Source organism: Camelus bactrianus, chromosome 6, assembly GCF_048773025.1.
Source record: "Camelus bactrianus isolate YW-2024 breed Bactrian camel chromosome 6, ASM4877302v1, whole genome shotgun sequence".
Classification (NCBI taxonomy): Eukaryota; Metazoa; Chordata; class Mammalia; order Artiodactyla; family Camelidae; genus Camelus; species Camelus bactrianus.
In genome coordinates, this window is record NC_133544.1 from 58376426 (window position 1) to 58399000 (window position 22575).

The 22575-nt window shown below is 35.5% G+C and overlaps 1 long non-coding RNA gene across 1 annotated transcript in view; it reads left to right on the top strand.

Annotated features, from left to right (window-relative positions):
• LOC123619138 (uncharacterized) overlaps positions 1-22575 on the top strand; it is an 85952-nt gene that overhangs the window by 44191 nt on the left and 19186 nt on the right. The window contains exons 9-12 of the long non-coding RNA XR_012507564.1: positions 6572-6731; positions 8796-8880; positions 15299-15387; positions 18801-18873. This is a non-coding gene — a long non-coding RNA (uncharacterized LOC123619138). The remainder of the gene's footprint in view (positions 1-6571; positions 6732-8795; positions 8881-15298; positions 15388-18800; positions 18874-22575) is intronic.

Here is a 22575-nt window from a genome sequence, read left to right on the forward strand (position 1 = left end):
ATTGTGACCTCTGATACATCTTATTTCTAACATCATTTTTTTTTTGCTTTCTTCACTTCCTGTTATTTATATCCATTTAATTTTTTACTTACATGAAATGATCATGTAAACTTTGCTCCTTTTAAAAATATCTCTAGTGGTTTGGAAATTTTACATCCTATTTCTTTTTTTCCCCTATTTTTATGAAATATTTGACTTCATGTTTCATTATTACCATAAAGAGTATTGATAACCTAATCCTCAGACAAGTTTTGACTTCGGCATTCTTTTGTTCTCTACTACCCCAGACTCCAAATTTTTCTAAAAATCAGAAATTTCACTTCCAAGTTGTCACAAAAGTTTATTTTACAGTGAGCAGCAAAGGTGAGAAGAATATATAGGATAATTATAATTTTTTGGAGGTGCTGGGAAATACGTCCATTCCTCTTTATTAAAACCAAATGTAATTAATGTTGGACTTATTTAATGATGTTTATTACTGGATTATTTTCCTGGAAAACAAATTTGCTGTTGCCAGTTTGAAATTCTGGGGTCCTAGTTCCACTTTTTTTCTTAATGAAAGTTAGTATTTGTCCAATAATTGTTGACAGTAGCCACTTTCTTACTGATGCAATAGTTGTATTACAATATAGACTCTTTTCAAAATAATTGATGTGGTTCGAGAAATATTTTATTCCTTAATTCACCATATATTATTGAATGCCTCCTGTGTAGCAAGCTTTGTCATACATCAATGAATAAATTAGACAACATCCTTGCCTTGGGGCACCTTATATTCATGGGATGGAAGACAGATAAAAATAGTATACATGATGAGTATAAAACCATTCTTGGCTTCTCCCTCTCTTTGAACTATTTGTTTCAGGTCAGGAGTGAATCTTCTTGCTTTTCTTATATCTCATTTTATTTAATGTCTTCTGAGGTCTTCCATTTGGCTGACCCTTTATTTCTTTTTTATAAATTCTTATTCTCTTACCTTCTGAGAATACAATAGCTTGATTAATTTTTCTTTTCTATTCCTTTTTCTTCTTTTCCTTTATGAGTTTCTCAACCTTTTCCTACCCTTGCACTGAGATTACTTTTTAAAGGCTAAGATCTTGCCTCTCTTCTTTCTCCACAGTCTTGGAGATTTTATTTATTCTCATATTTGAATGATCATTTCTACAAAGGTTTTCTAATCTTGTGTTGCCAAATCACTACTAGGTATTTCTTTCTTAGCTGATAATTTTCTCCTCCAAATTACCATTTTTTTCTATTCCCGTTTTGTTAATACCATTGTTATTCTTTCCTTCAGTAAGGCTCAATATAATAAGAATGCAATGATAATAAAAATGATGGTCATACGAAATAATACTTATTGGGATATTTCTAAATATCTAGGACCATTCTTAGAACTTTAATAACTCATTTATTCCTCGCAAAAACCCTATTGATGTATGCAAACTTAATTTCAGTGTTTTACAGTTGTAGAAACTGAAGGATAGGTGAGAATTTTTTTAATGGTCTCCCAGAATCTATAGCCTCAACTACCTTATCCAAGCCAATTGCCAAACAGGCAGTAAATCAGTTTTTCTAAAACTTCTTTTTTATCATGTAAAACTCTTCCTTAAACTCTTAAATGTTTGTACATTGTGCATTTACCCACCATAATAATATCGGTCATTTATTCCTCCATAAATCCTCATTTACTATATATGCTAAGAACTGAACTAAACACATAGGGCAAAGTTTTAAATTTGCATATACTAGTAAGCACATTTTACTTTTTTTGTTTTAAGAAAACATTTTATTTTAGAACAGTTTTAGAAACGTTTCAAAGATATTACAGAGAGTTCCCGTGTAATCCTCCATTGTTAACACCCTCATTACTATCGTAGATTTGTCACAGCTAATGAACCAACTTAGATACATTATTATTAACTAAATTTCATATTTAATTATTGTTAATTCTTTTTATTAACTGAATTCCATGAGATTTCATTAGTTTTTCTCTACAATCTCTTTTCTGTTTCAAAAGTTCCATTTGGAAAATATACTTTGCTCTGTGCCCAATAACCCACACAAATTTACTGTAGGAAACCCAGGTTTTAAATCAGATTTCCCCCTAATATTTCTGTAACCCCAAGGGAGTTTAAATGCTGCGATTGTATCTTATTGTCACGTCTGCCTTCACTGAACCACCTGATCATGAATCCTCTAGCTGCCCCATTGTCATCTGGAAGCATAAGCCACAACTTCCACAATGTTCTCCTAGATTCTGATTTACCTCCCACTGTAGAAGTTAGCTCGTCTGCCCCTACCTTGAAATAAAGAATCCTAAAATCTTCCTTGTGAATGTCTTGTTGCTACTGGTGGCTGTGAAGAGTAAAACAACTGTCGTATTACTGGACTAATGCTTAAACAGTCTTCAGATCTTCCATATACCTCTGAGATCTTCCTCATTTTACTTACCCATTTCCCAGATAACCAAATCTTGTTTATTTTTCCTTTGCAACACCTTTGGAATTATCCATCCTTCTCTTTTCACTCTGTTGTAATAATAGACCAAAGTTCTCTCTTTCTTTTTAAGCTTGGTATGGTCCTACTATCTGAACAACTTACTGTGAGTCTGTATATATCTGAATAGTGTTTTGTGTTCTGATCAGATACAACCTTCACATTTAACAGTGCTCATGCTCACTATTGAGTAGTGTTGTAATTTAGGCGTAAATTGTAAGTAGTAGATGTCAATGACTGGAGTTGGTATTACCTTTTTTTTAAAGCAGCTTTCCGGAAGTAGTCCATTGATTTAATGAGGACCCCTCCCATGTTTCCAAGATTTAGCATGGTATTTTCTTCATTTATAGGGTAACTGTACACACATAATATTTATTATCATCAGGTAAACTGGATATACTAGTGAAGTGATGTAGCTTCAGCTATGAGCATAAGTGCCAGTGTTACACTTGTGGCTTTGAAGGAATTTGATACAAAAGACTAGAACAAGTTCACAGTGCTGGAGTAAGAGCTGCTAGGAAAAGGTAAGCCATAAAGGGATGTAAATTATCTTTCTAGTTAGGTATTATACTTCCGGATTGCTTTAGTGTATATGAAGTGATCTTGGAGTAAAATTCTTTGAACATAGTAGTGTCCTTTGTTTTTTCTTTGCAGCAGTGTGGCTTTAGTATCACCCTGAGTAGATCCATGTAGATCTAGATGGAAAAGAATTCCTTTGAAATATACATTTATTATGAGTGGGCATGCTAGGTAAGAGAGTAGTCGTGTCAGTCATCTCTCTGCCCTCCCAGCCTTTAACAAACAAGCTTATTTCCAGTTTAACCAAAATGAAAGGAGTCAGCTTTGGTGTGTTTGTGTGGTTTCAGTGGTCAAATTGTAGACCTGTCCTAGAGTGTATCTGAGTGCAAGGTTCTGTCCCACAAACACCTCCTGTAGTTGTATTTTTTAGAAGGAGATGACTTGAGATCTGGTTAGATGTCCCTAGTTATTTAAAACACAATCGTTTGGTGGGGAAGAGAGGACAAAAACATCTTCTCTGGCCAACTTTGTGTCCATTTCTTTCTTTATTTCCCCTCTCAGGGGGAAGCGTTGCTATGGTTCCTGCCAGATTGTAGGATTTTGACTGAGACACATTTGCTAGTGAGTGTGGTCACTGAGGGTTGAGAAGCATGCACCCTTTCCTTCCTTTCTCTTCTTATTTCTCTTCTTCCTTTCTTTTCCCCCTGTTCTGCTTCCCACTCACCCCAACTTTGTGCATTCACTAGGCTGGTTTAGGGTTTTCCTTGGGGCCAGGTTGTCTGTCTCTCTTTCTTCTTACCTTAGTTAACTGATCACTGCTTTGAGTTCTTATAACATTGGGCAGAACGATCCTTCCAAGATTTAGAAGGAGAATAGATGGAGCTGGTTGGAAGGTGAAGGACTCTCCTTATATGTATTCTGACCCAAACTTTCCTGGGTTCTGTGCATTGGAGAACTGGGTGCTGGTCCAACTATGATAAAAGTGTCCCTTGATTCCTATTTTGAAATTGTTTTTTGCCTCTAGCTCCACAGGTAGCACACTGTAAGAACAAGTAATGGGTAGTTCCAGGTTCTAACATTCCTGAACATAATCTCATCAAATTCCTGCAAAATTCCGCCTCAATTCTGAACAATAGTGTGGTTCAACTCGTTTCCAAGGCTCCCCAAGGGAGAATGGGGGTGGGCCAGTCTGAAGGTGTTGAGAGAAGCGTTTCACAGTGTTCTGATTCCATGCTATCCTTCCAACTTATGCTCAGTGTCTTTGCCTTGTGGGGAAAGCCCAGGTGGAGACTCTGAGAACAGACTTGTCATGGCACCTCCCTCCCTTATTTTGTTACCCTGAGAAATGCCATTCCTCCCACCAAGGAGAAGTGTGATAGCTTGCATATGCCATCTGCTTTCAAACCCCCGTGAGCTGAAATTCTCCCCCAAAAGGTTTATGTAAGCCCCCTGTGAACTCAAACCACTATGTTTTGCTCAGCTCAAATAAACATCGAAAAAGTATCTAAGCATTTGAACTTATAATAACATATTTATCCCAACACATGAGGCTACTCATCATTGGTGTATGTGTAATATGTAATTGCAGCGTGCAGAAAACAAACAGCTCTCGATCAGAGAAGTCTCTGGATCCCACGGGGCACTAATCATCTACCAAAAATAGAGATGGTTGGGGAAAATAACTTATAATTGCATTGGCAATCCACTATTAAAGCATAATTTCATGTTGTTTTCATTTCTAGCAAATAAATAATAAAAAACTGATTTGCAGAAATTGCTCATTGCACTTACTAGCAGACTCCAACAAGAAATCTGGAAATTGAGTATATATACATATTTTCTTAAGTGTGCATTTAAAAAAATCTAGGAAAAAATATGCACACACATATATATATGAACCTGTACTCTTTTAATTTATAAATAAAATTTAGTTTATATTCATAAAATCTAAATTATACTCTATAAAATATAAATTTATACTCAAGTTATGAATAAAAGTTATGAATATATATTTCTCTTTAACGGTTTTAAAATATTTATAAAGACCTAGTTTTGCTATATGTTCTCAAAACAGAGCAATTGCATTTTAACTATACTGGCATATATGAAGCATGAAGTTGCAGGTCAGCCAACAAGCAGAGCCTGAAATTACATAACAGTAATTGAACCAGGAGTTATTTAAACCAGAATTTATGTTAATGAAAATCTTATAGGCTTAATCAAGGAAGAATAAAAATGATATTACAAGGCAGAGAAAATAAAAGAAGCTGAAGATAATTGGTGGCCAGTGCCCATCAGTGAATGTTTTGTCCATGTTTCCCCTTGTTGCTGTTTCACTGAAATTTGTTCATGAAATGGGTCAGGACTGTAACATGGTAATGAATACCTCTCATCTTTAAAACATTATTCACATAGATCTCATTTAGAGCTTTCTACCTAATGGCTTATTGTAAATATGAACAAAAAACTTGAAGTAAGCCATTTTTTACCACAACAGAATGAAAGACATCATGTAAAATTAAAACAGTAGCTAAAATAATAGATAATTAGGAATAAACCCTTATTTCCCAACTTAGGTAGGAGGCGAGAGTGTCTTCCAAGGGCTTTTTTGGAGGTAGGACATTTGGTCTAGACATGGCCAGCATTGTCTCCCCAGTCGAGTATATCACCCCATATATTTGTCATGCCTTTTGGTGCTAGAACATACTCAGTAGAGTCCTTACCTTTAAAAGCATATCTGGCAGAGGGTATAGCTCAGTGGTAGAGTGCCTGCTTAGCATGCATGAGGTCCTGGGTTCAATCCCCCGTACCTCCACTAAGAAACAAATAAACCTAATTACCTTCACCTCAAATTAAATCAATCTATCTATCTATCTATCTATCTATCTATCTATCTATCTATCTATCTATCTATCTAATCAGGCAGACTTTCTAGTTGCTGAGAAAACACATTTTGCTGAAGCATCCACCATAGCAGAAGGTTAAATACAGTTGACCCACAGGTCAAGGGAGAGATTCAAAGACCTCAAGAGTTTTCTATCAGAAAAAAAGCAACATTTTGGGCATAAGCTGCACAGTATATTGGTTTGATTCAGTAGTCTATAAAAAAAAATTCCCAGGAGTGTTGCCTTTTGAATTTATACTTTGCTTGTCAATTGGCAGGGGAAGTGACTACTAAACAGTAAGCTTTATTGATGAGCTGCGCCAAACTTCCAATGGCTGGTACCTTTGGAGGGTGGGTTATTAAAATGAACATTGTTTTATGGGTGATGATAAATCAGTTAGTCTATAGTTAAAGATGGAAAATATGGAGGAAACCCCACAGAAGTCCAAGTAGGGATAGAGAAAAATCTAAGACAGCTAGTTGTGTGGGTTTTACATAACATATAACCTTTTTAAATAAAGTGATCTGCATTGGCTCGTGTATACTGTGGGAAGGCTTGGCGAGGAACGCTTTTGGGTATATTCAAGTCTGTATAAATGACTCCCAATGTGTCATCTGAAAGCTGTTAGGATTGAAAAAGGCACTGGAACCAATTCTTTCTTTTGTCTCCAGGAGGATTTGAACAGCCCACTCTCCTGGACTCAGAGAGAAGTTTTTTCACACTTCTTCCAAAGACACTGGTGCCGGAAGCATGCTTTGGGCCATATGTAAGAAGCAGCTAGTGCAAAGATAGCCCTGCCCGTGTATTCCCAGCGGCCTTTAAAGGGCAGAGGTAAATTGACGCAACACCCTCATACTTGCCCACGCTTTGTAGCCTTTCTGCCATATATTGTGCCCCATTTGGGGGTTATGCTCATAGTGGTTAAGGAAATCTTGCAAAGCAAAATCTTATTATTACATAGGGAATTTTGTCTCTGAATCTGAGTTTCTCAATATCTTAAATGGGGATAACGTTACTCTCAGGCTCAAATGAAATAATAAAAACATCTCAAACCTTGTAAAGTGCTAAAATAAGATAATATGGGCTGGTGTAAAAGCTCAGTTTCAAGAAGAAATTAAAAGGACATTGCATTGTGAAATGAGTCCTAGCCCTAGACAGTAAAGTCTGCATATTCTAGTTCTATAGGGTCACCAGTGATCCCCGTGGTGTCAGAATGATCTCAGTCCAAGACGCTGGACTGGTTTTGTGGTCTTTTGAGGAATTCCACCTTTTACTTAGTGAGCCAGCTTGGGAGCCGTATTCCAGGGCCACCAAATTTTAAACAAATCAAAATGATTTGGTAAGACTCTCTGAGCCCCACACAAGCAGCCCAGTTTGGATCTGCACTGCTCTAAGAACAGGGTTGGCGACAGGGAGCTGGGGCTCTTGGGGAGAACAGATTCCTAACCATTAAATTCTCTGATGAACATGACCATTAACCTGGCACTGTTTCAGAAAATAAGGAAAACAAGCAAAGTCAACCCAGAGATTGGCACTCAGGTGTTTGTGCTCCTAGAAGCTCACCCCACAGAGAAGGTGAACAGCTGTCTTCCCACCTGCGGAAAACTCGGGGAGGTCTTGAAGGCTGGCAGAGACGTTTACAACAGTCAGCCTGGACGTTAAAAGAAAAGTCTGAGTGGATATGGGTATTTCACCAAATTTATGCTAAAGGTCCCACATCAGATGCTACTCACAGAAAATCTGTGTCTTTCTAGCTGCTTTTTTGAAGTGTCTGACTTTTGTGTTTCTTTAACTATTATTTCCCTTCTGTTAAATATGCTATAATGAGATTCAGGGAAAAAGAAAACTAAAAGCAAGCACACTTTTAAGGTTTTTAATACATATGAACTTACTTTTCAGAAAGGTTATATTCCTGTCAGTTCAGTTTAAGATTCATTTCCTTGCACTTTTACTGACATTGAACATTAGACTTTAAAAATCGCCAGGTTCGTAGATGAAAACACTACGTATATATCTTTATTGTTAATTTATATTTATTTATTTGTGAATTCAGCCTTTATATAATCTGAACTGATTTTAAGACTTCCAGGGGAAAATCCATAACTCTCAGTTTCACTGACATCCCATTGCCCGTAAATTATTTTTTAATCCAAACTTTTAAATTTAACTCTCACTTATCATCAACAACAATGTGTAGTGTTTATTGACTGTTAACTATGTGTCATACACTCTGGTGAGGGCTTTCAGACGTGACATGTAAGTGTAGCTATTTGTCCTTCAACCACTTGCCCATTTCTCAACCTCCCTTGACAGTAAAACTTAACAGAAGTCCACACTTAGTGCCCTTCCTCCAAATTGTGCCTCAGTCTAGTTCAATGCAGATTCTGTCTTCCATTTCAGAGTCTTAGAGACACCCAATCTCCTCATCACCTAATTGAAAGATCATTTTATATTTCTAATCGTTCTCCACACCTCAGCAGGCATTCACCAAGTTGAACAGCTGTTAAAAAAAGAATTTAAATGGGTGATTCACTTTTTCTCTTGGCTTCTGTGACACCACAATCTGGTGTATCTTCTTCAGGTGGCTTTTCCACTCTATTCCTGTGGGCTTCTCCTTGTCCTGACGTCCAGTCAAGGTGGGATGCCCCAGAGATCAGTTCCTGGATCCTCTTCTTGCCTTGGACATTTTCTTTTTAGAGTATCCCCTCAGAGAAAGTTAGCCACATAAAGGCAAGGATTTTTACCTGAATTTTTTTCAACGTTGTACTCCTAACACTTAGAACAGTACCTCGTTCATCTTTGGTGCTCAGTGACTATTTGTTGGATAAGTGAATAAATGAAGGACTCTAGGCTCAAAGTGTGAGTATCATCTATATGTTGATGATTTTCAAACAGTAATCTCCTGCTGGACTTCCTCAGCTTGGGACCTCCAATCTGCGATTCTGATCACCTCCCATGTCTCCACAGGGATGGTTAACAGGTACCTCCAACTTGTCATGTCCAAAGCACAACTCATGGTAACACTGACCTTTCTGTCCTCAGTCTTCTTTGTCTCATGACATAGTTACTTAAGTGAAAAAACCTACTATTCATTCTTGATTCCCTAATCCCACTTTTAATCCCTCCAAAGGTCCTTTAGAACTATTTTCAGTATATCCTGAATTTGTCCATCCTGTACCGTCTTTGCTGCTTCCCTCGTCTCTCACCTGGACTGCTAACACAGATTCCTCACTCCGCATCCTCACACTTACCTCTCCACACTAATCCACGTAGAACCCCAACGGAGTGTTTAAAAAATGTCATTTCATCTTTTCCTGCTTAGTAATTTCTAATGACTTTTATTGCCCTGATGACACAATCTTTTTTTTAACATTTTTTATTGAGTTATAGTCATTTTACAATGTTGTGTCAAATTCCAGTGTAGAGCACAATTTTTCAGTTATACATGAACATATATATATATTCATTGTCACATTTTTTTTTCGCTGTGAGCTACTGTAAGATCTTGTATGTATTTCCCTGTGCTGTACAGTATAATCTTGTTTATCTATTCTACATTTTGAAATCTAAACTCCTTACTAAGACCTATGAGATTCGAATCATCCTTAGTGTCAACTCAGGATATGAAATGGATCATAGAGTATGTCAATACCTGCAAGATTTGGAAGTTGACTCTATTTTTAGGTGGAAGAGAGCACCCCCCTCCACACTAGCCAAAGACTAGCTGATGAGAGTTTTCAGTTCCAGCTTTTATTTCCTAAAAGCTTTGTGGGGAGGAGGATATAGAGGATATTCCACAGCTATTATGACAGGTACTCAAGAAATACTTACTGTAAATGAATACTACAATACTGTGAGTAATACTTACAGTGAAAGTTTAAAGTAAATATTGTATTTATACTTAAAGTAAATAAATAGGAAAACTGCAACATCAGAAATGACCACAGGCTGTTGCTGTTTACCCACAATTTGGGGAATATGTAGCATTTCTTACTGTACAGAATTTTTTTTAATAGGCTGTCCTTTCATTGGTGTGCACTGACTAATTGATCACACATATTATATATTTTATATACTTATATGATGATGAATATTGAATGTATGTATAAAAACATTACCTCAGCACCTTGGTTCTATTTGTTTACCCATGGAGATGAAAACTCTCTATTTTAATGTGCAAGTACACTAGAAGAAAATAGTGTAGAATACATGATTTTTACTTTTTTCCTTGTTGATAGACTATTTAAAAACATCTAATATAGTCTTTTAAGCTTTCACAATTTGACGTGTAGGCATTTTACATACTCAACTATTTTTGAAAAAACGTAAGCATATTGTTTTCACAGGTGTATTTGTTCACAATCATACATATCTCTATGGCATATTCTTTAGAAATCTCAAATCCTGGCATTTTGAGTTGTATTTCTTACTGTCATTAGCCTTGTTATTAAATGATAGACCCTTATTCACATTTAAATTGTCAGTCTCTTCAAACATGTCTAGCTTATTGTCTCCAGCCTTTCTTTTACAATTTTAACATATTTGTGGGAAAGAACTAAAGATTTAAATAATTTAATCAATTCACTAATCAAGCCTGTCCACTTCACATTTTATAAGGATAAATTAGCTATTTTAGAACTCAGTATCATCTGTTTTTTAATCTCTCATACTAGTATGAAATACAAACTTCCTTTTGTGTTTGATATTTTTCATCCAATGGCATCCAGCATCAAAAAGATTTTAAAAGAAAACTGTCTATCTGTTGTTAATTTAAATAACTTTCAAAATCAATCTGTAAAATTCCCTTGCTATCTGATATTCCTCTAGTCCTTTAAAATCTTTACAAAGTGCACATTGGGAGAGCCTGTCATTAATTCCACACCAGCTCACCAGGTAGCATCCTCCACAATCACTAAGAGAAATCACAACTTTACTATTATTTTTTTTAAATATGGGAAGATCTACTGCCCATGTGTAACATACAGCCTAAATTTCAAATGCAGATTTGACTGTTGGGACAGTGACTTAAGCTCTATATTAAATGTGATAATATCTGACTGAAGTTTCTGTAGAAATAGCATAAGGTGGAACATTGTGAAGGTCAACACTTAAACTCCCTGGAATGAAATAAAATAGTAAAAGAAAAATCTACCATGGATATGAGTTTTTAAATTGTTATGAAGTTATTTCCCTTTCTGATCATTTTCATGTTTAATGAACAAATATAATGAATGATAATGACGTTGATTAAATAGAAAATCTCATAATGTTTAATTGTGTGAGAATTAATATATTGTATAGTTTACTAGGTTTAAGAATTTCTTAATTACGGTAGTAAGTTGGCTTTCCCCCGGAGTTAAAAATTTTAGATTATGAATGTATGTATAGGTTTTGAATATATATATATTTTTTTTACCTTTTGACTGCCTTCATCCATTTCCTCCTCCTCCCATCCCCCACACCTCTGGTAACCACAAATCTGATCTCTTTTTCTATGAGTTTGTTTTTGAAGTTTAATTGACCTGCAACACTCTGTTAGTTCCTGTTACACAATAGAGTGATTCAGTATTTCTGCACATTTCAAAATGATCATCACGGTAAGTTGAGTTAGGATATGTCACCACACAAAGATACTACCTAGTTATTGACTGTATTCCCCACAATGTGCATTTAATACCCAACTCATTTATTTTGCATCTGGAAATTTGTACCTCTTAATCTCCCTCATCTTTTTCTTTCCTATGCCATCCCCCTTCTGGTAACCACCTATTTGTTCTCTATATCTATAACTCTGTTCTGTTTTGTTATGTTTCCCTATTTGTTTGTTTTTTTAGATTCCACATATAAATGAAATCATACAATATTTGTCTTTTTCTGTCTGACTTATTTTACTTAGCATAATACTCTCTCAATCCATCCATGTTATCGCAAATGGCAAGATTTTATTCTTTTATGGCTGAGTAATATTCCATTATGTATATGTGTATGTATGTATATGTGTATGTATATATGTATATACATACACATAATGTACACATATACATATATACACCACTTCTTTATCTATTCAACCATTGGTGAAGCACTTAGGTTGCTTCCATATCTTGGCATATCTTGAATATTTTTAAAAAACACAGAAGTATAGAGATCATAAAATGATAACTTGTGTTTCCACTACCAAGATTTATATTGATTTCTTCTATCCTTAGAATGAGTAAGTATGGGAGAAGTTAAATTTAGAAATTCTTTTTTCATGATAACAGACAATTATTTTTACTTTACAAAGGCTATAGTAAAAAATCTAAAACACAAAATGACTAATATTTAGTTAATCAGAAAAGGGTGGGTGATTAATTAAGTACAGAGTTTGTGAAGACGAATCAAAGGAATATTTTGGAGAAGGAATTTTACAAATAAATATTTGCTTATTTGCTCTCTATTTAAAAATTTTTGGTTTAGGTTTACTTTAAACTTGAAAATATAAAGATCCAAATACAGACATAAAGACAGAGAGTTAGATGCTGGAATTTTAAGTTATGACTGGTCTTGACATAGAGTACAGCTTTATTGATTATAGCTTCTAAAACGTCTACTAAGATGTTTACGGGCATTTTCAGAACATGTAATAGGCAGGTGAGTGAATGAGTGCCGATTATGTGTGCAATGACTCCTTATTAGCAGTGTCATTTCATAAATGTGTATTTCATTTTCTTTTACAAAAGAGAGACGAGTATGTTATTCAACCCTAGAATCTGAAGGCTCAGTGTTTTGTTATTAAGACAGTTGATTACCCCAGAATCTAAATTTTTGTTCAAATTATAAAAATAAAGGTTTTCTAAAAAGTGTTCCAGGGTAATTCTTACAGGAGAGAAAAAAACTCACGTAAAAGTTATTTTTTTCTATGCTACTAATGGAACAATATTTTCCAAAGTTGTATAATGAGTGAAATAAGAACAATTTTTCTCACAAAATTATTAGACAAGATTTTTTCAATACTGGTGATGTCTCATAACTTAAGTGTTTTCCAAAAAGTTATAAAATCCATGTTGATGTATCACAACAGCTCGTTGATCTATAAAGTACTAATGAAATTCTAGATATCAAACTCTAACTTACAAATTACTTACTCTTTTAATCATGACTTTCTTGATTGCCCAGTCAGAGTTTTTATGTTTCTTATTTATTTGCATTGCTAAGGTTTAATTAGTGGGAGCACTAAGTACTATGCATGTATTAGCTAATTTATGGTCTTGACAGCCTATGAGGTATGGCCAGTTATTATCCCCTTTTACAAATGAGGATATTGAGAACAGGTGAATAATTTGCCAGGATTATGGACCCAGACAGTCTAGCTCTAGAGCTGACACTCTTAATTGTTATGCCACATGACCGCTAGAACCTTATTTCCTACTTTAAGGATGAGGCTAGCCTCGCCATTTATATTTAGTAAGGGAAAATTATGTCACATAATCTACTCCCCCACATCCTTCTGTCAGTAGTCCTAATCCACCAAAAGCTATCTGTATTTACTGAAGAACTGCTGTGTACCAGGCTTAGAATCAGATTCCATAAGAGTACAAAGATACACAGTTTGGCCTTAAAGAAATCTAGAATCCTAGATGGGAAGATGGATTTGATCATATATAGAGATAAAAGCAAAGTATTATGATAGTATAGAGGAAATCATGAAAATTCTATCTGAGGTGGGTAAAAGGGAGTGAAGAAGGCAATAAAGCAATCAACATGAAGAGGATCTGGCCTAGAAATTGAAGAAATTGAGATAGCATGCCTGTATGACACCAGTGTGAGTATTTTCTTAAAACCAGGAACAAGTACAACAAGAACAAGAAGTACAAAGAATTTAAGTTAATGAAATTCTCATTTATTTTCCAGAAGACAAACTGAAGATAGTTTCTATCCCTGTCCTTTAATACACCCGTATAAATACACAAAGAGAAATGGAAGTCACCATTTTCTAAGATGAGCCATGGCCTACACGTTTTTAACTTAGTTTATGGGACAGGACAATCTCCGTGCCATCGGATAGGGTGAGGCATTTCTGGTGCTGTTCTGGCATCAGGTCTGCTGGCCAGTGAAACACGCAAATCTCAAGCTGTGTGGCAGAACATTATTTGAGGGCCAGTAGAGGATTAATGTGAAGAGTAGACCATAGCTACTTCTTCCTTTTTGTGGTTGAGGAGGGGGAGTGATTTGCAGAAGTAATAAGTCTAGAATTCATCAGTTCCACTTCCTCTAGTTTTGTTGAAATGGTGATATTAACTGAGATTTTTAAGTGATCACTGATGTTCCTCTATGAATTAGTGTTTGCAGTTTTTAAAGAGCTTCATCATTAGCTCACAGAGAAACAAAAGCTAACAGTTTTTTAAACTTAATTTTGAGAAAGACATCTTCTCAGTAAGGTATTAAAAAGAATTACCTGCTTGCTTCTAGAATGGGTTTAGAGAAACTTATTTTAAAATGTGTATATAAGACTGCTTTTAGAATAGAGAAAGAGATTTTTCTAAAGGTAGAAATTACACTATTACGAGAGCAAATACATTAACCATGATTAGTCCTACACTTAGCTCAGAGATTCCTGGCAGCCGATAACAAGGGTGGATTTCATAACTCTTATTATCTTGCAAAAGATATAGATTGCTTCTTCAAAGGAAGACATTGGTTGTTACTAAGTTCTAAAAAAATTATAAGGGACATTGAACAAAATATATAGAAGATATTTCCAATCATAGTTATATACAGTTTTTCCTATAGAGACTCTTGGGCAAAATCAAGGACATCACACCAAAATCTTAGTAATTTGTAAATTACTTGTAATAATTTCTAATTTGTATTTTCAAAAAATAATTTATAAGTTATTTACTTGGTAAATCTATTATGGTGGGAGGTTTAGATAATGTGGTCTAAGTTTACTGCTTTCTGATTTAATTTGCTACAAGGTAGTTCTCAGTCTGTGAGACAAATGATCCATACATTCCTTTAAATATTCTCGTTTCTTTGGGTATGTACTACTTCTTTGAGTTTTTGAATGGAAACTGGGTATGGAAATGTGTCCTCTCTACTGAGAATTATGTTACTAATAAAACACATTTTGAAAATAGGCTCTGTTTTAGGGATAAGCATGTTTATCTCTCAGATGTGTAATGTAGCAGTATCAAGGGCAGTTTTATAAACAAAATGTTAAGGTCCAAATGCAAAAATTCACTCTTTTTTTTTTCAGTTGCAGGACCTTAGTGCCTTAGTATCTTCTTCTATAAAATGGGATTAGCAACAGGGAGGCCCACAGGGCTTAGGCAAGGATTAATTATGCGTTTTATATATATTTATATATATAATATGCATAATTAGCACCATCTAACTGAACACTTCTGTTGTCTCAGATGAATGGCTGTGAGTTTCACCTGCCGTTATACCTTTGGGAAGTCATACTGAATTCTGTTTGTAGAGAGGAGTTCCCTCGTGCACAGAGGTAAGTTGAAAGATGCCAACTTTCAGGGCTGGTCTTTTCCTTTAAGAAGCAGCTTGTGATCTACTTAAATTCCTGAATATGAATTTTAATGAAAACTTACAGTCACACATCAAAGGGCATGGCGTTCAGATAAGTAATTTTACCCTGAAATGTTGAGTAAGTCATCTACTTCAGCCATGAGGGTGCTACCACTGTATACCTTTGAAATGTTTGACTTTGAATTATGCCAAAATCACCAGCTAAAGTAGCAAAAGTTAGTAGTCAAATCCATTTCTAGGAAATTAAATAAATTGATGTATTCAGTTGGATTGTTTCATATTGGCAACACAAATTTAAGTTTTAGTAGAATTAATATCAGAAATGTTATGAGTTAGCAATAATAAGGCAAGAACTTACAAAATGTGAAGTTTTAAAGACACAGGCAAAGGATAATTTAGCCTGTACTATGACAATTCTACAGTGCTGCTTAAAACATCTCATAACATGGGAATATATTTCATTGTAGACATGGTTTAGGGGAGAAAAGATGCAATACTGTTGAACACAGAGCTCTCAGCAAATTTCCTAGCATATCTACTAGAGAATCCTGATGACAACAGGTCTTTCTCTTCCTTCTCTCTGGACTGAACTGCCCCCCAAACTCAAGGTCACAATAATTAACGAAGAAACGCTATCTCTGTTATATTTTTAATTTACCTGGAGTAATTTCCCTGAAGTCACCAGCTGCAACCCCTATAGTGACCAATGCTAATGTTAATAATAAAACAAAAGGTCACTATTTCTCTGGATCAAAATTGACTCTTTATTAGTCATGGATTATTAATAATTACAGTTTTATCTGTCTTTAAATTGAGTCAGTCCACTCGACCTAGATCATATTGGAAGTCTACTTAGAGGCCCTAAGACCCAAAGGGCTTCAATGACTATTACTTGACTTAGATTAAGAGGAATTAAAGAGGTAGACATTCCAAATCATCTACTGAAATTTTCTTTAAAGGTGATAAATAGTTTGGTGTTTAAATATCAAGGTCTTTAGCTGAATGTCAACAGGAATGGCAGAACAAGCAATTTCAAAAATTTATTCCTATGTAAAGGAATGAGAATATTTGCAAAATGGTCAAAGTAACTTTTGCAGAACTCTGGAAAATACCCAAAATCTGCAATCATTCAAAGAGCACTTAGTCAAGAAAAATGGTTGAATCTCACTAAGAACAGCAAGGTTTGTGGTATTTTACATGCCCTAATTCCACCACCTACTCCCCAGCTCTGGAGGACACTTGCAAACCAACAGCTCCACAATCACAATGGAAATAAGCAGTTTAGCATCCATGGGAAGGGTCACAATGGGTTGGAGCTTTTTAAAAGCCCCATTCTCAGAGAATTGTCATCAGTTGACTTACTCAGTAGTTCTCTGGAAATCTCCATTTGCAGGGTATGCGTTTACTTAACTCAACTCAGATCACTCAATGAATACAGCTTTTTCCTCTGAGAGAAAACTATCAGTTGCAGTTGTTCAACATCACCTCTGCCTAAGGCAGCAATAACAGTTGGGGCAACCCAGAAGCTGACCCCAAATATGCTAGGGAATGAGAAGTCCATAGGGGACTTTGAAAAGCTCCTGCATATTCCTGGGAATCTAGAAGGCTAGGCAAGCATAGAGCTGTACACATGCCCAGGACTATGTGAAGACCCAGCAAAGACCTGAGAAGGCCCTAAGCACTCACCTCTTGCTGACCCTGAGGCTCTGTGAAGGCAGGAGATGAAGGCTAAAGCAAAGATGCAAATTGACCACCCGGACATTGAAGAAATGCCTCAACATGTACACAGAGAACTTCAGCAAAGACTGGAAAACTCATTGTTTTCAAGAATTTAAGGAAATTTCTCTCCAATCATTAGCCCACTACTAAGTTGACTCAGCAGTGACTTCAGTGATCATATGCAACAAAGGATACAGACTTTGCAAGATTAAAATTAGTTCAGAGAAGTCACTAAATGAAGAACTAGTACCAGCAGTGACCACAGTGAACCCTGGGGTTGGAAATCTGATTTCCAGAGTTGTCACATTATATTATTTTAAATATCTTGTTTTCGACAACCAACAACAAAAAATGTGAGACATGTGAAGAAACAAGAAAATGCGGTCCACTATAGGAATACAACAATCAATAGAAACTGCCCTGGAAGTAGTCCAGATCTTGGACTTACTATACAAAGACTCTAAATTAGCCAATTAAAATATGTCAAGAAAGCTAAAGGAAATTATATCTAAAAAACTAAAAAAAGTATTAGAATGGTGTCTCACCAAATAGGAATATCAATAAAAATATAGAAATTGTTAAAAAGACACTATTAGAAGTTTTGGAATTAAAAAGTACAATAACTGAAATGAAAAATTCACTAAAGGGTTCAGTAGCAGATCTGAGCTAGCAGAAATAAAAGTCAGTGAACTTGAAGCTAGATCAATTGATACTATCCAATCTGAAGGACATAAAAGATTAAGGAAGAAAAGTGAACAGAGCCTCAGAGACCACTGAGCTCACCAACATACACATAATGGGAGTCCCAGAAGGAGAGGAAAGAAAGAAGCAAAAAGAATACTTGAAAATAAATTTGGCCAAAAACTCCCCAAACATCTTCATATCCAAGGAGCTCAATGAACTCTAAGTAAGATAACGCTCATCCGGACACATTATAATCAAACCATCAAAAGCCAAAAACAATGGATCACAAAAGAAACAAAGAGATGTGATTCTTCACATATAAAGGATCCTCAGTAAGATTAACAGGTCACTTCTCAATAGAGATTACACAGGCCAGAAGGAAGAGAAGTGACCTATTTAAGGTGCTGAGAGAAAGACTGTCAACCAAGAATTGTATACCCACCATCACTATCCTTAAAAGTAAGGGAGAAATTAAGCCATTCTAAGATAAACAAAAACTGAGAGAATTTATTGCCAGTAGACCTGCCCTAAAAGAATACCAAAGGGAGACCTTTATGCAGAAATAAATGGACACTAGACAGTAACTTAAATCCACAAGTAGAAATAAAGAGCACCAGTAAAGATACCTACAGAGGTGAACATAGAAGACGTTATTACTGCAATTTTTTTGGCTTGTAGCTTTTTTTCACTTCCATTTGACTGCATAAAGACAACTGCATAAAGCTTAAAGCTTTTATTTTTATCTTTAAATTTGGGGAAAATGATTTTACTTCAACTACTTTTTTCACTGGCAAAATTATTTCCAGGTAAGGGCATATTCAGGGCTACTGTAGACTGAATAATAAAAAATAAGAATATCTCCATATAAAACAATATTCACCTGATCAATAAATTCTTAGTTAAATTCAAATGTAGTCATTCTGATGCCTTCAGTTCATGTTTTGATAATAATGACACATGGTCCTTTTATAGCAATGAATGGGTAGCTGTGGACCATTTCACGTCAAGAGGGAACTGAATTCTTTTAGCCATTGATTTGCCCAAGGTAAGTGCCTTTTTTGGATGTATTAGGAATTATCATGGTATCTTTGGGGTTGAAATGCCTCTTGCTAGTCAGATGCTAGTGCACTGGAGTAGGCATTTACAGACTGGTTTTGTAGATTAATGTGGAATAGAGCAATATAAAGTGTCTCTACGGTAGCACATTTCTACATGAAGCAAGCACTGCAGCTGATTTGTGTCGGTGGTAACTTAGAGCTGGTGAATCAAACGAAATGTTCTCCCAATCTGGATAATTTCTAGCAATGCTAAATCAAACCAATTGAAAGGAATTTTCTCATCTTTGTTCCTAATTGAGTCAAAGGCTTTGACTAACAAACCTGGAGATTTTTCTATATGAATTTGTTTTGTGCTTATCTTCATTTACTTACACAGTGATCCATTCGTAGGTATAGCAGATATTCATGACCAGAGTGAACATTATGTAAATGAACTAAAAAAGCACACATTTATTCTTTTAGTTGAAATATATATGTTTAAGTACAATTTAAACTAAAATAACAATAAAAATTAACAAACATTTGTTGAAGTCACACTCAAACTGCTTCACATGTATTGACCGCTTAAAGGTGAAGTGACCAAGGCACTGAGAGGGTAAGGAGGTAGCCTGAGGTCACTCAGCCACCCAGCTAGCACTGGGCTGAAATGAGCATCTAGGCAGTTTGTTTTCAGAGGCCATTCTTTTAACTACTCTGCAATGCTCCTCCTCAATAAAAGATAATGAAATTAGGACGTATTAATACTTACTAGTGACTCTGATAAGCAAAAATAGGGGAGTTAATAGGCTGGAAGGATTAGCAAAAGTGTAGTTCTGAGATGCTCTGTGAATCTTCACAGTTACCAGCAATTAGGATGCAGACATTTCCTTCCTCCAGTAAACAGACCAAAAGTCGTATCAGGTATGTCACACAGTTGGTCAACCGTGGACTCAAATACTAGCGGACATTAACTGGTAAGAGCAATAGAACAGATTTCCCACTGCTTCACAAACTGTTCTCCCCAAACACCTCAAATAAGAGCAAAGAATGAACTGGCACTCCGTGGAGATCTAGGGAGAAACCATGCTTGGACTGAAATATGCTGAAACTTTTATCTTACAAACATATATGAGAAATTCTTGTGCGGAATATATTCAGTTTCACGCACATCTATTTATTTTAGTACAAAAATAGGTTTTATCCAACACTTTGCAATAATTTGACATTCTGGGAAGTTATACCATGTTGAATCTGGAAATGCAGATTGTAGTTTAAGAAACACAGGATTCCATCTCACCTCCATTGAGATGCCTACTATCAGAAAACTCCAGAAAATAACTAGTGTTGGTAATGATGTGGAGAAATTAGAACACTTGTGCACTGCTGGTGGAAACATAAAATGCTGCAGACTTTGTGGAAAACAGTATGGTGTTTTCTCAAAATATTAAAAATGGAATTACTATATGATTCAGCAATTCCATTTCTGAGTATATACCCGAAAGAATTAAAAGTAGAGTCTTGAAGAAGTATTTGTGCACCTATATTCATAGCAGCATTATTCACAATAGCCAAAAGGCAGATGCAACCCAAGTGTTCATCAATGGATGAATGGATAAACAAAATGTGGTATATTCATACAATGGGATATTATTTAGCTTCAAAAGGAAAGGACATTCTGGCACATACTACAACTCAAATGAACCTTGAGGATATTATGCTAAGTGAAACAAGCCAGACAAGAAAAGACATATACTATATGATTCCATTCATATGAAGTACCTAGTATAGTCAAATTCATAGAACAGAAAGTAGAATAGTGGTTATCAGGGCTTAGGTGGGAGGGAGAATGGGGAGCTATTGTTTGATGGATACCAAGTTGCAGTTTTACATGATTAAAAGAGTTCTGGAGATGGATGGTGGTGATGGTTGCACACCAATGTGAATGTACTTGATGCCACTAAACTGCATGCCTAAAAATGGTCAAAATAAAGATTTTTATGTTATGTGTATTTTACCACAATTAACAACAAAAAGAAAGAAAAGGGAAACATAGAATTATGTAATCAAAATAGCAATTTCCCCCTGGGCATAACATGCTTTACTTCACTGATACTTCCCTTCATTCTTACCCAAGCTACTTAGATCAGTGTCTTACTGGGGCACCTCCACAGTCTCAGACTATGGGGTGCCCATACATTTGCCCCCCAAACTTTTGAGAGTGAAACAGGACACTATTAATAATTATCCCAAGGCTCTTTGCATAAACCAGGATTGTTCTAGAGAAGCCATAGCGGTCTTTGAAAAAAGTCAGATCATTTTCTGCTGAAAACCTGAAACAGCCCCCTATTTCCACATGTGGCCAATGGCTATCATATTGTACAGTGCTGATCTGGATGGTTTATATCTCCAAGCTCTCTATTTTTCCTAAATTTTGGTCTTTTTCTCACTTAAAGAAGTTTAATAGTTTTCATAATTTCAGCTAGTATGTAAGCTCCTTATTCACCCTTCTATCCCCAGAGTTTTGGTTTTCCTGTGAGATATCTCCAAGATTTAGTTCAATGTCTGGCATGAGGTAAGGACGTTATATATGTTGAAATAAACTGATTATATTAGCAGTATTCACACAAAATATGATTTTGTTTTCAGACAGAAAATATTTAAATACAGCACAACATTTGAGGAATTCTATCCTGGAATTATATTTTTTTTCTATTTTCATTTCCTCTGATAAATATTGTGAAAGATAACATAAACATCTTTTGTTTGGACCAAAAGATAAACGAGTAGACATCAAAAAATCAAGATTATGTCAATGTAACTGGTACATTATGTTGGAAAAGTGAACAAAATACTTGAACTTAGTCTTTCCTTAGCCACTGTTCAGTTTTTCATCTTTTCCTAGTATTTCTTTGACACAAAGGAGAGATCCTTTACAGTGGCTTTTACTCGAAATATATCAGTTGGGTCGTATTTCACTAATCATCACCCTTTGTAGCCTTCACCTTTGGGATGTGGGGGAGGTAGGAAAAGGAAATATTGGTGGTAACAGGACTCACAAAAGATACAAAGAAAGACCACGTGAAGCCCTAAGTCCTACTTCTCCTCGTCTTTATTTAACTTGGCTCAGATAAGAAACGTGTAACGCTTCTTGTGTGTGTGGCCTGTGTATGTGTGTGTGTGTGTGTGTGTGGCGTGTGTGTGTGTGTATGTGAAGGAGCGGGAACTGATGCTTACTCATGAAAGTCAGAGCATGAAAATATTGTATAGGGACTTTGTATCATTATGGCTGTGTGTTCTGGTCATAGTTTGTAGAAATAAGCCTATATCAGTCCACAGATTTTTCCATTCAATCATTATATTACAGTAAATTATTCGTATTGCCTGCATTTTATTTATTTCTGCATTTTTCACAGCACCAAGCTCTCAGGAGGCTCTCAGAAAATGTTTTTTGTTTTAAATAGTAGATTCCAAGTTAGCATTTGTTATTGACTGGTGGCAACCAAAATGACACTTTAGTAGCCAAATGTGTATATTGCCCAAATTCGTAAAGATCTATTGGATTAGTATTACTACAGCCAGGGAGCATTTAAAAAGTTCAACATTTCATATATGCAGTGCTGTATCTTCTTGATATATTGAATTTTTATGATAAAAATTTTATTATTGCAAAGCCGGTGACTAATGATGCAGGGATGAATATTGAAGAATAC